This window comes from Erinaceus europaeus, chromosome 20 (genome assembly GCF_950295315.1).
Source record: "Erinaceus europaeus chromosome 20, mEriEur2.1, whole genome shotgun sequence".
Lineage (NCBI taxonomy): Eukaryota > Metazoa > Chordata > Mammalia > Eulipotyphla > Erinaceidae > Erinaceus > Erinaceus europaeus.
In genome coordinates, this window is record NC_080181.1 from 27,789,293 (window position 1) to 27,803,176 (window position 13,884).

The 13,884-nt window shown below is 37.3% G+C and overlaps 1 protein-coding gene across 4 annotated transcripts in view; it reads right to left on the reverse strand.

Moving 5' to 3' along the window:
- The window catches only part of ARHGAP32 (Rho GTPase activating protein 32), a 232,498-nt gene that overhangs the window by 43,069 nt on the left and 175,545 nt on the right, over positions 1 to 13,884 (reverse strand). Inside the window, exon 1 of one of the 4 annotated variants that reach the window (XM_016184998.2) lies at positions 8,084 to 8,409. The exons of the other annotated variants lie outside the window; for them this stretch is intronic. The gene's annotated coding sequence lies outside the window, so the exon portion shown is untranslated. Of the gene's footprint in view, positions 1 to 8,083; positions 8,410 to 13,884 lie in introns of those variants that run through there. 4 annotated transcript variants of the gene reach the window in all.

The following is a 13,884-nucleotide window of genomic DNA, read 5'->3' on the forward strand; positions in this document are numbered from 1 at the left end:
GGATCAACCTGCCAACCCCAATGTCCAGAAAAGAAGCAATTATAGAAGCCAGAACTCCCACCTTCTGCATCCCATAAAGAATTTTGGTCCATACTCTCAGATGGGGAGAAATGTTAGGGGGGAAATGACTACAGGGCTCTGAACTCCAATTATCCAGTACCAGAGAGAGAAGAAGAAAAATGAAAGACATTTGGAAATAGTAATAGGTGTAGATGTGACTCAGAAAGGAAGAGAAGGTAGGACCATAGGAAAAAAAAGGGGGGGGGGAGAAATACACACACACACACACACACACACACACACACACACACACACACGCGCACATGCACGCAGCTATAGAAATAATAGTCAACCCATATCTATGACCTTGAGAAAACTATTGCCATATCCAATGGTAACATAGAACTCTGGTGGTGGGAACAGTGTGGAATTATACCTCTATTATCCTATAATTTTGCAATTCAAGATTAAATCACCTTCTGCAACCCTCAACAACCCTGGGGCCATGCTCCCAGAGGGCTAGAGAATGGGAAAGCTACCATGGGAGGGGGTGGGTTATGGGGATTGGGTGGTGGGAATTGTGTGGAGTTGTACCCCTCCTACCTTATGTTTTTGTTCATTAATCCTTTCTTAAATAAAAAATTAAAAAAATATATGAATACTTTGATTACGCAGAAATTTAAGTGAATACAATATATATCCAGATATTTTATTGTTTTTGTTGCTATAGAAAAAGGAACTGATTTCTGGATTTCAATTTCTTCTAACTCAGTGTTTGCATAGAGGAATGCCACTGACTTTTGAATGTTAATTTTATAGCCTGAAACATTACTGTATTGCCTGATGATTTCCAAAAGCTTCTTGCTGGATTCCTTAGGTTTTTCCATGTATACTATCATGTCATCTGCAAATAAGGAGAGTTTGACTTCTTCTCTTCCAATCTGTATGCCTTTAATTCCTTGCTCCTGCCTGATTGCTATGGCAAGAACTTCCAACACTATGTTGAATAGTAATGGTGATAGTGGGCAGCCCTGTCTAGTACCTGATCTGAGGGGAAATGCTTCCAGTTTTTCACCATTGAGTATGATGTTGGCTGTAGGTCTGCTATATATAGACTCCACTATCTTCAGGAATTTTCCATCTATTCCCATTTTTTGTAGTGTTTTGATCATAAAGGGATGTTGTATTTTGTCAAAGGCTTTCTCTGCATCTATTGATATGACCATGTGGTTTTTGGTCTTGCTTTTATTGATGTGGTGGATCACATTGATTGATTTACGTATATTAAACCAACCTTGCATGCCTGGGATAAACCCCACTTGGTCATGATGAACAATCTTTTTGATATACTGCTATATCCAGTTGGCTAGAATTTTGTTCAATATTTTTGCATCTATGTTCATCAGAGATATTGGTCTGTAGTTTTCTTTTTTGGTTGTGTCCCTGTCTGCTTTTGGTATCAGGGTGATGTTGGCTTCATAGAAGCTGGAAGGGAGTATTCCAGTGTCTTCAATCTTCTGGAAGACTTTTAAAAGTAGAGGTATTAGTTCTTCTTTGAAAGTTTTGTAGAATTCATTTGTAAAACCATCTGGTCCAGGACTTTTATTTTTGGGAAGATTTTTGATAACTGTTTCAATTTCATTAGCTGTGATGGGCCTGTTCATGTTATCCACTTCCTCTTTACTTAGTTTTGGAAGTTGGTAGGTATCTAGGAAATCATTCATTTCTTCCAGGTTCTCTAGCTTGGTGGCATATAGTTGTTCATAGAAGCCTCGCATGATATGTTGAATTTCTGCAGTGTCTGTTGTGATATCTCCTCTTTCATTTACTATCCGATTTATTTGGGTCTTCTCCCTTTTTTGTTTTGTGAGTCTGGCTAAAGGTTTGTCGATTTTGTTTACTCTTTCGAAGAACCAACATTTACTTTCATTGATCTTTTGTATGGTTTTCCTATTCTCAATGTTATTTATTTCTGCCCTAACTTTAGTGATTTCTGTCCTTCTGGTTGCTTTAGGATTCCTTTGTTGTTCTTCTTCTAGGTCTTTAAGATGTGCAATCAGGCTGTTTATTTGTGCCTTTTCTTGTTTCCTAGTGTGTGCTTGTATAATAGAAATTGAAATCCAGAAATCAGTTCCTTTTTCTATAGCAACAAAAACAATAAAATATCTAGGAGTAAACCTAACCAAAGAAGTGAAAGACTTGTATACTGAAAATTATGAGTCACTACTCAAAGAAATTGAAAGACACAAAGAAGTGGAAAGATATTCCATGTTCATGGGTTGGAAGAATTAACATAATCAAAATGAATATATTACCCAGAGCCATCTACAAATTTAATGCTATCACCATCAAGATCCCAAGCACATTTTTTAGGAGAATAGAAAAAATTCTACAAATGTTTATCTGGAATCAGAAAAGACCTAGAATTGCCAAAACAATCTTGAGAAAAAAGAACAGAACTGGAGGCATCACACTCCCAGATCTCAAACTGTATTATAGGGCCATTGTCATCAAAACTGCTTGGTACTGGAACATGAACAGACACACTGACCAGTGGAATAGAATTGAGAGCCCAGAAATGAGGCCCCACACATATGGACATCTAATCTTCGAAAAAGGGGCTCAGACTATTACATGGGGAAAGCAGAGTCTCTTCAACAAATGGTGGAAACAATGGGTTGAAACATGCAGAAGAATGAAACTGAATCACTGTATTTCACCAAATACAAAAGTCAATTCCAAGTGGATCAAGGACTTGGATATTAGACCAGAAACTATCAGATACTTAGAGGAAAATATCGGCAGAACTTTTTTCCGCATAAATTTTAAAGACATTTTCAATGAAACGAATCCAATTACAAGGAAGACTAAGGTAAGTATAAACCTATGGGACTACATCAAATTAAAAAGCTTCTTCACAGCAAAAGAAACCACTACCCAAACCAAGAGACCCCTCTCAGAATGGGAGAAGATCTTTACATGCCATACATCAGATAAGAGTTTAATAACTAACATATATAAAGAGCTTGCCAGACTCAACAACAAGACAACAAATAACCCCATCCAAAAATGGGGGGAGGACTTGGGTAGAATATTCACCACAGAAGAGATCCAAAAGGCCGAGAAACACATGAAAAAATGCTCCAAGTCTCTGATTGTCAGAGAAATGCAAATCAAGACAACAATGAGATATCACTTCACTCCTGTGAGAATGTCATACATCAGAAAAGGTAACAGCAACAAATGCTGGAGAGGGTGTGGGGTCACAGGAACCCTCCTGCACTGCTGGTGAGAATGTCAATTGGTTCAACCTCTGTGGAGAACAGTCTGGAGAACTCTCAGAAGGCTAGAAATGGACCTACCCTATGACCCTGCAATTCCCCTCCTGGGGATATATCCTAAGGACCCACACATCCATCCAAAAAGATCTGTGTACACATAAGTTCTTGGCAGCACAATTTGTAATAGCCAAAACCTGGTATATATACACAATGGAATACTACTCAGCTGTAAAAAATGGTGACTTCACCATTTTCAGCCGATCTTGGATGAACCTTGAGAAAATCATGTTGAGTGAAATAAGTCAGAAACAGAAGGATGAATATGGGATGATCTCACTCTCAGGCCGAAGTTGAAAAACAAGATTAGAAAAGAAAACACAAGTCGAACCTGAAATGGAATTGGAGTATTACACCAAAGTAAAAGACTCGGGGGTGGGTGGGTGGGTGGGGAAAATACAGGTCCATGAAAGATGATGAATGACATAGTGGGGGTTGTATTGTTAAATGGGAAACTGGGGAATGTTATGCATGTACAAACTATTGTATTTACTGTTGAATGTAAAACATTAATTCTCCAATAAAGAAATAAATTATTTAAAAAAACAACATATATATACTATCATTTAGTTTATTTATTTTTAACATTTTTCCTTTATTTGGGGATTAATGTTTTAGAGTCACCAGTAAATACAATAGTTTATACATGCATAACATTTCTGTTTTCCACATTTAGTTCATTTAAATCTTATTATTTCACCAAATTATTTCCCAAGATTTGTCCTTTTAATAGAAAAGATAAAGACTACAGATATAGATGCATCCCTTATATCTCACCTAGTCATATTTTCCACTTCATTGGCTCCTATCTTCATCCTATCTATTATTCTATTGGACTTCTTCATTTTTGCCAGCCTGATCAGTATGAAATTTTAGTCTACATTAAGATGTACTTTTCTACATGCTAATGGGCTGTGCAATGACTTGTATGTTTCCTGGTCATTCCATTTTCTTCAGTGAAAGAAATGTTCATTATCTTTGCTCATTTTTCTATCTGATTGTCTTTTTCTTATTGATGGGAAAATGTTCTTGATATAATTGGGCATGCATGGAAAGGGTAAACACCAAAGTCATAATAAAAATTCTCTTTGTGGAAGAAAATCCCTTCACTCCTCTAAGAGCCACTGAATTCATTTCCGATTTTTTAAAGCAGAAGAGCAGCAGCTTTAGCCTTGGCTTCCATTACCCCCCTCACCCCAAAGTAGGTGTCGAAAATCTATAAATAAATCTGAGTATTAAAGTTGAATATACTATTGAAGCCACTGCAGAATTATAAAGTACAAAGTTGTGTTTTTTTAATCATATATCATAAATTATTTTGGAACAGAAGAAAGAAAGAAAAAAAAAAAAGCCCAGTTCTTCAACTTATGCATGTGACAGCTGCAGGGAACTGCCACAAAAGCACTATCCAGGAGCAGCACAGGGATGCAGTTCTGGAATGTGGATGGCTGCAAGTCTTGATATCTATCTGTACATTCCAACCTCAAAGAGAAATAGCCACTAATTCAAAATATGTCATTTCTATGCAATGCTAAATTAAAAATAGTGCCGACAGTAATGTCTCCTGACTGAAAAATTGGGAAGCTGCTAACAGTTACATAAGTCAAATAGGCTTCCATTTACTTAAGACAGAAGATATTTCAAGAGGCATTACTGATGGGAATGCAAAAGGATGCTATGAAGAGAACAGAAAAAGAAATCTGGGAAAAATTTGAGAGCCTTTTTTTTAGATACATAAGAGATAAGAACAATCCACTGATAAGAAGAGAATCAGAAAATAGGCCACAAATTGCTTCTTCAGAATATCCATCCAGCATAACTTCTCTCTCTCTCTCTCTCTCTCTCTCTCTCTCTCTGTGTGTGTGTGTGTGTGTGTGATAAAACCCAGTGCCTCCCACATGTAAAGTCTGTAGTCATGAGCTTGTCCATTAAAGTTATATCCTGGGCTCCAGCACAACTCTTAAGCAGAATGTCATGCCTGTGGTTAACCAAAACATTTGGATATTTGAATATAAACATATCTTTTTCAGGATTAAAAATGAAATGAAATGAAACGATAGCAATGCCATGTTGCTGTTTTTCCTGCTGGAGTATGAAGACAGCACAGAAAGGCAAGGGGGCCCCAGACCACATCAAATCCATGGGGTTTACAGTCAACAGTATTTATACCCCTTTCCCATATTTGGGAGCTACTCTCTTCCCTCATCCAGCTTTCTGGTCCTTTTCCAGCCATGACATCATCTCCCTAGACAATAACTTGGATCCACCTGCATATCAGATTTCAGGCTCATGGAAAAAAAAACCAAAACTAGTATAGCCACAGGTCCTTTGGGATATAACTAAAATATGTCTACTAGCTAGCTACAAAATGGAGGAAACTACCCCCCACTCCTAACTCTTCATCGGCACTATTCCAGCCTTTAGGTTCATGATTGTTCAACAATTTGTCTGGCTTTGTATGCTAACTCTCTTTTCAGCCACCAGGCTCCAGATGCTAGTATGATGCAGACCAGACTTCCCTGGACAGACAACCCCACCAATGTGTCCTGGAGCTCCGCTTCCCCAGAGACCCACCCTACTAGGGAAAGAGAGAGGCAGACTGGGAGTATGGATCGACCTGTCAATGCCCATGTTCAGCAGGAAAGCAATTACAGAAGCCAGACCTTCTACCTTCTGCAACCCACAATGACCTTGGGTCCATACTCCCAGAGGGTTAAAGAATAAGAAAGCTATCAGGAGAGGGGATAGGATATGGAGTTCTGATGTTGGGAATTGTGTGGAGTTGTACCGTTCTTATCCTATGGTTTTGTCAATGCTTCCATTTTAATAAAAAAAATTAAAAAAAAAAAAAAGAAAGGCATGGGGGTTTAGATCTTTACAATTCACAGTTCCCTTGAGAAAATGGCCGTCAGGGTAAGATAAGACACTTACTATTTACATAATGTGTTTACCTTTTGCAGGAGCTAAAAATTTAAGTTGCAAATACCCAAGAAAGCTCACACTTGGCTTAATGATTTAAATAAGCCATACATTTTTCTGGCTAAAGCTGATACTGAGCCCCCCCCCCATAGATTAACTTACAAATTAAAACAATAAATGTGATTTTGTTCCCTAACATTGTTTAAAACAAAGTTGTTTCTTTTTTTTTTAACTTGGTGACTTTAACACCTCAGTTATTATATAAGACATTATGACTAATTTCATTTCTAAATACAGAACAAGAAGATTTGCATTTTAGCAGAAGAGAGTAGGAGGAAACATGAAGTGGATATAAACTCTTTTGACACTAAAGGATTCTAATACTAGAGTGGAATATAGCATAGAGACTATAAAAGCCTCCCTGGCAAGAATTTTAAAATAATCTAGGTTTTACTCTGGGATAAACTAGTCTGATAGGAAGCTTAAATACTACTATTTCATGAGGACACATATATTTGTATACATATATTTGATATACTTGTATATTCTCTCAAAATTTAAAGTATATCAACTACAAATTTTTAGAAATCAGTTAACATGAAAACCTAAAGACTATCAAAATACTGTATCAAGTTCTAGATATCTCAATTTTCTTGAAGCTACACATTTTTATTAGATTCCAATGTAATCAGAGTCACGCTGAGGCCATATAACCTGCACTCTATACTAAGCTATGGAATTTGGCATGCAGCACTGATATGCTCATAGGAGTTTCTACTGGGGTTTGTTTCCCCCCAAGAGATGGGGGATGTTTTATATTTAGAAAACTCAGACTAATGAAGTTTTTCTTTCTTTTTTTTTTAATTTAAAGGTGAAAGTTTAATTTAAATTTAATTTAAATTAAATTTAACTTAAAGGTGAACTTTGGTATGGGTAATAAAAAGAGATTTGGAGTCAGGTAGGCCTGAGGGTTTGAATCCACTCTCTTGATCACTTCCCAATTTACAAGCTTTTGAACATTTACCTATTTAAATCTCAACTGTCTCAGATATACTATGGGAATAATAATAATAATATTTATCACTTGGGGCTAACTATATGAATCTATGTGTGTTTGGAACTAACTCAGTGTCAATAAGAACTAATTTTATTATAGTTTCACCTTAGATAGAAAACTTGGAACAATGTTGCATAGTACAGGATAACCAGGATCTTACTTTGATTCCCAAATCAGGTTTAACTGACCCTGTTGTCTCCTTTCAATTCAGAACTGAAGTCACAAGGGAAGGGTGCATATGCACAGAACATATAACAGAAGTTAGCAACAGAAAAATCATGTCATTATGTTAACTGGAAGTCTCTTTATACGGTGTGCCAACATCTTTTAGTAAAGCAGTGCTATAGCTTTACTATCCTTTTCCATAGTCAATGATTACAATAATATTACTTCATCAAGAAAAAAAAAGATGATATACACTGGTTGTTCATGAACCAAAGGTATATTCTTTTAATCATAAAACATCCATACATTAACCTAAGATCTAGGAAACATTAAGAAATAACCTGGCTTAAAACAGAAGACCTGTTTCCTTATTGCTTGATACTCCTGTGGTACAATCTACATGAAGAAAAAAAGTTGTACTTCTCTACAAAAACAGCATATACTAAAGATCAATTATTACTCAATTTCTAGATAGTCAAATAATTAAGCATTACACTAAAGGCAACCAAAAAACATGTGTTGAAATGTATTATAAAAGTAGTCCCAGGGAAATATGCTGATGGTAGTTAAGAGTCAAACACCTCACTGATTGAGACGTCCTTACCTCTTGAAGCTGCACAGGTCTCAGGCTCAGCACTAAAAATTATTCCAAATGACTGCACTTAGCAGTGGATTCCAGACAGGAGAGCTCTGCAGTCCATGCAAAGGCATACTGAATGAATCATAGTCACCCTGGCTCCGACCTAATCCACCACCGGAAAACTCCAAGCCTAATCTCACAGAACTTTCGGTTTTCAGGTCTGCTTTCAGGTCTTTCTTTCAGCAGTTTTCGTGGCTGTTTTTGGATCCTATTCCGGCAGAGCCAGCGTGTGTGTGTGTGTGTGTGTGTGTGTGTGTGTGTGTGTGTGTGTGTGTGTGTGTGTGTGTGTGTGTGTGCGCTTTCCCCAGCTGAATCCTTCCCTCTCAGCACATTCTGCTTTATAATACCACAGAAATGCCACAGGAACGCCCTTCCAAACTCATACTTGCAGAGCAGGCTTCACTGGTAGAGCTCCACCCATTAACTTCACACAGGTGAACACTTCCTGCTTAGAAAACACCACTATGGAGTTGATACCTGATTGTGTCTTTAAGCTTTTGGTTTTTTTTTTATTTAGTTTATATTTGCTATCTAGATGGAAGGTAGTGTAGTCAACAGATACGATACTGTAGGCTGAGTGAAAGAAAACAAATAATTGGCCAACCAGGAAGCATCACCTGTAAAATGCTGAATCATTAACTAGCAACTGGCTAGGAAAAAAACATACCTTTTAATACTATTGCTGATACCATGCTGAGACTGTCATTCTACCTACACATTAAAGAAAAATAGCACTTTATACTCTTAGATAAAAGCAGTAGCATGGTGATGGTGGGGGAGAATAAAGGCTTTTTTGTTTATTTGTTCTATCTTGCTTTGTTTTCCTAGAACTGAAACTCCAGAGTTAAACCTTCCTGAGTATAATCTCCTTCTTTATACACTGCCCAAATGTTAAATATGTGACTCTATATAAATATCAATGTGGTCCAATATTTATACTAAATAATAGCACTACACAATGTTTACCCAACTAGAATTATTTGGAGAAATTAACGGGTTGGAAGAGATTAACATAGTCCTGATCCAAATAACTTGTTATTTAATACCAACATAACCACATTCTAATTTTTTAAATATTTATTTATTTTCCCTTTTGTTGCCCTTGTTTTATTGTTGTAGTTATTATTGTTGTTGATGATGTCTGTCGTTGTTGGATAGGACAGAGAGAAATGGAGAGAGGAGGGGAAGACAGAGAGGGGGAGAGAAAGAGAGACACCTGCAGACCTGCTTCACTGCTTGTGAAGCAACTCCCCTGCAGGTGGGGAACCGGGGGCCCGAACCGAGATCCTTGTGCTTCGCGCCATGTGTGCTTAACCCGCTGCGCTACCGCCTGACTCCCTCTAATTTGTTTTTCATTAAAAAAAAATATATATATTACTATGTGCCAAGATTGAAGTAGAGATAGTTACTGTAACCCTACAAATATCGTCTTAAAGAAGAAGCGGCCAAGGGGAGTCTAAGCACTTACCAAGGCCATACATTAAGTTCAAAATACTTTAGGCATACTTCATCATCTCTCCCTCTCTCATTTTTTTTGCCATGCAGATATTTTAATTTAAATTATCTTTATCAATTTATTGGACAGACAGCCAGAAATCATGAAGGAAGGGGGAGGTAGAGAGGGAGAGAGACCAGAGATATTTACAGCACTGCTTCACCAATTGTGCAGGTGAGGACCAGGGACTCAAACCTGGGTCGTTGTGCATTGTAACCTGTGAACTCAATCAGGTGCGCCACCACTCGGCCCCCTTAATCATCTCTATACCACTGATTACATTTATTCTTTCCTTCCTCTGAGCACTGCTATAAATATAAGATTGGAAACAAGTAGGAAAAGAAAGAAAGAAAACAGTAAATTGGTGTGATTTTAAAGTATGAAAGACCAGACAATGCCATTATGTGGCAGCAAGAAAATATTCATTTTTAACTAGTGGAACAGCTGTGGGTTTATAGATTTTTAATAGGAAGTGAGGCTGGTAAAGTTATTCTTGATGGATAAGGCAAAGCCACTCTTCCTTTTTATATTTAAATGAAAAAAACACCCTTCTTCCTGACCCTTCCCTCACTACTGAAGATATCAAGAGAGAGCCAGGGAGAAAAAGGAAGAAAAAGAGAAAAGGAAGGAGAAGTAGGAAGAAAAAGAAAAAGAAGAGGCAAAGGAAGCCCACGCTGTAGAAAAGTCACTTGCAGATTATTTAGTATAACTCATAAGCCTGTCCAATAACCCAACATATAAGCAGAGAAAGGAAAACCACGTTTCACAGCAGTATGCTGAGCAATCAAGGAATCACGTGATTAATAGCAGTAAGTCTTATGTGAAACCCTAAGGTCATTCCTATAATACATACAAATACATGGTGAGAAAATGAGTATAAGCAAAAACCGGTGAAACGAAAGGCCTGTAATCTCGCTAACTGTTATGACGGTGCCACCTTCCTACTTCTGATGATGCACTATACAGTTAATAGGTATTCACTTGGGTTTTGAGTATATTGCATCACTTCTGTGACTTACATATATAGTTTTCATTTGGTTTTGTTTTGGGGGCAGGGAGTGTAACTGAAAAAGTCTTCATTTTTAACATGTTTGGAGGCAATTCTGTGAAGAACAAAGGTTTGCCAGTGTTTTTTTTTTCCAGGACTGCTCAGACAGCCAAGAGAAGAGGCATCACTGAAGTCAGTGTTTTACAGGAGAAACAAAAGACGTCACTCAAATCCTTCACAGAATGTCTGAAAATTCTTCCAGTATCAAGAAAAAAAAAATACTCAGAATCATTTCTCATCACTTTTACAACTACCATAGTCTCTTGCTAAGTTGACTGCAATAGTTACAGCTAGTCTTTCTTTTCTACCCACGCCCTCACCTATCCTTAACATAGCAACCGAGTGATCCTTTTAACAGGAAAGTCAGATCTTGTAAGCCCCAATTAAATCATTAATTTGGGGTGTGGGGGGGGATAGGTAAACCAGGTCAGATAACAACACTGTTTAAAAACTTCTAATGACTTCCCATCTAATTTTCAATAAAAGCCAGAATCCAAAGAGAAACTGATTCCCCTTTATCTCTATATTGCTTTCATTCACTGCTCTTATCAAACTGGCCTTCCTGCAGGTCCTTTAACAAGCCAGGCATACTGACAATCCTTACACTAGTACTTCCTGGTCTGAAAAGTTCTCCTCCCTTCTCTAAGTGCAAATCCCCCTTTATTACTTCTTTTAGATATCTGTTCAATGTAGCTTCCTAATGAGTCCTTCCCTGATCTATCCTTTTTTCAAAATAAGAGCCCATGTGAACTGTATTGCAGCACTTTCTCAAAATCCTGTAACCATATCCCCCCACGCCACAGCTAATTTTTTTCTTTTAATGTTTTTAAAAATTATCTTTATTTATTGGATAGAAACAGTCAGAAATCAAGAGGGAAGGGGAAGACAAAGAGGGAGAGAGACAGAGAGACACCTGCAGACCGGCTTCATCACTCGTGAAGCTTTCCCCCTACAGGTGTGGAGCCGGGGCCTTCAACATAGATCCTTGTGCTGGTCCTTGAGCTTCGTACTATGTGCACTTAACCTGGTGTGCTACTGCCTGGCCTGCTGATTTTTTTTTTTCCTAAACTGCACTTTATCTATCACTGCATATTTTACTTATTAACCATTCTTTCTGTCCACCTCATCACATTTGTATACAAACTCCAAAATGGTAATATTTCTGTCAGTGCAGTCACTGTTTTAGCCTTAGTAACTAGCATGCACTCAATAAATTTTTGATCAAAATATGGGAAATAACAAAAAGTGGAAAAACTTATTTCTTCAGGGCAAGAAAAACTGACTAGCAGCCTACTTACTACTAAAGGGGCATATATGAGGTTTCATAAACATCTTTATTAACTATAATGGAAATTATTCATGGTTATAACAATGCCAATCAACTGTTTTGAAGAAAATTATGTATTAAGATGCAAATTAGTATAAAATAGAGTATCTGCCCCAAAGTAAAAAGAGTCCAGGTGAGGAAAAAAGAACACAAAAAAAGAAATATCAAACTCAAAATAGAGAAGCTGGTCTGCCACATGATATTTCTAAGTGATGACACAAATAACTAACTATCCTAGGCTGAAATGTAATCCTTTGTCATTCAAAACATGTTCCTAGGAATTACATGGAAGTTTATTAGAAGTCCAGGAACTTAGGTTCCAATCTAGACCTAAAGAATCATGGTTTACAGTTTTCAGCACAATTTCTCAGGTGAATCAAATGTACATTCAAACTTGTAAAAGCAATGACCCAATGTGCCTTCATGAAGGCTATGGGAAGTCACTTCTAGCAGGGGGAGAGGGGTTGGCAAACCTAAAAGTATACTAGAGGAGAGTATGGAAGTATGTTACCATCAATGATTATAAGAAAGAAAAGTGAAAAAACATAGGTTCCGAAGGTAGAATCTTAGGTCCATTTCCAGTATATGGAACAGGTTAAACTCTAGAGTGAAATTTATATATATATATATATTTTTTGGCATAGTCAGGGAATCACAAGATAAAAATTGTATTCAAACAATATTCAGTAGTAAATATTATGATGGATTAATTCAACAGGCATTAACTGTGTATCTACTATATATTCTTCTGGGAGGAAATTAAAGATGAAAGAAATATACTTGACATACTTGTCACTTATGAGATGACTGCAATTTAGTGAACAAGTCAAACAGTTGCTACAAGACTTGACTACGGTAAAGAGGAAATGCAGGGAAAAATGGGTCAAGGAAAGTTCATGACTGAAGCAGATTATGACTGGAGTCCTCCAATGTGGCCCCAGGAGTGGATGTGTGTGGGGAGGAAGGGGCACACATCAGACTAGAAAGCTATGAGAATCGTGACTGACACAAAATTAGCAAATTCATTCTTTTCAGTATAGACAGTACCTTTCTAGTTCTTTGACAATTAGGAGTAAGGCTGCTGTGAACATGCTAACTATATCTGAGAGTAAAATTGCTTGGCTGCAGGGTTCATAAACATCAAAGCTGGCATTGTATGACAATTACCACTAATCTATATCTTGACAGCTTTTGGTGTTGTGATTTTTAAGTTTTAAGGATTGTATCCACTAACTGGTGGGTGTGTGCTGGAGAGTCATTAAGGTTTTAATTTGCATTTCCCCAAAGACTAATGTTTATTGAGCACTTTAGATATCTGCTGTGAAGTACTTTTTAAAATTTTCTCTCCATGACAAAAATCAGTTTGGCCATCCTTACTGATTCTTTACATACTTTGTTTATATGACCTTTGTCAAAGGTCTACCACAACTATGTTCCTCACTCTGTGATATGCTTTTCTTACTATCTAAGGAGTATATTGTGGTGAAGGCCTGACTTTTAATCAAGCTTAATTATTAAGCTCTTGGTTATGATTGCTGCTTTATATTTAACCCAAGTTCAAGAAAACCGGTCATGATAACAATTTACTGTATTATCTTTTAAATTTTTTATTGCTTTATTTTTCACATACAGACCTATAATAACCTACTGTTCTTTTCTTTTCTTTCTTTCCTTCCTTCCCTTCTTCCTTCCTTCCTTCCTTCCTTCCTTTCTCTCACAAGAGGACTGCTCAGTTCTGGTTTATGATGGTGCAGGGGATCAAGCCTGTGACATCAGACCCTCAAGAATGAAAGACCGTGGTCCGGGAGGTGGCTCAGTGATAAAGCTTTGGTCACTCAAGCATGAGGTCCCGAGTTCGATCCCTGGCAGCACATGTGCCAGAGTGATGTCTGGTT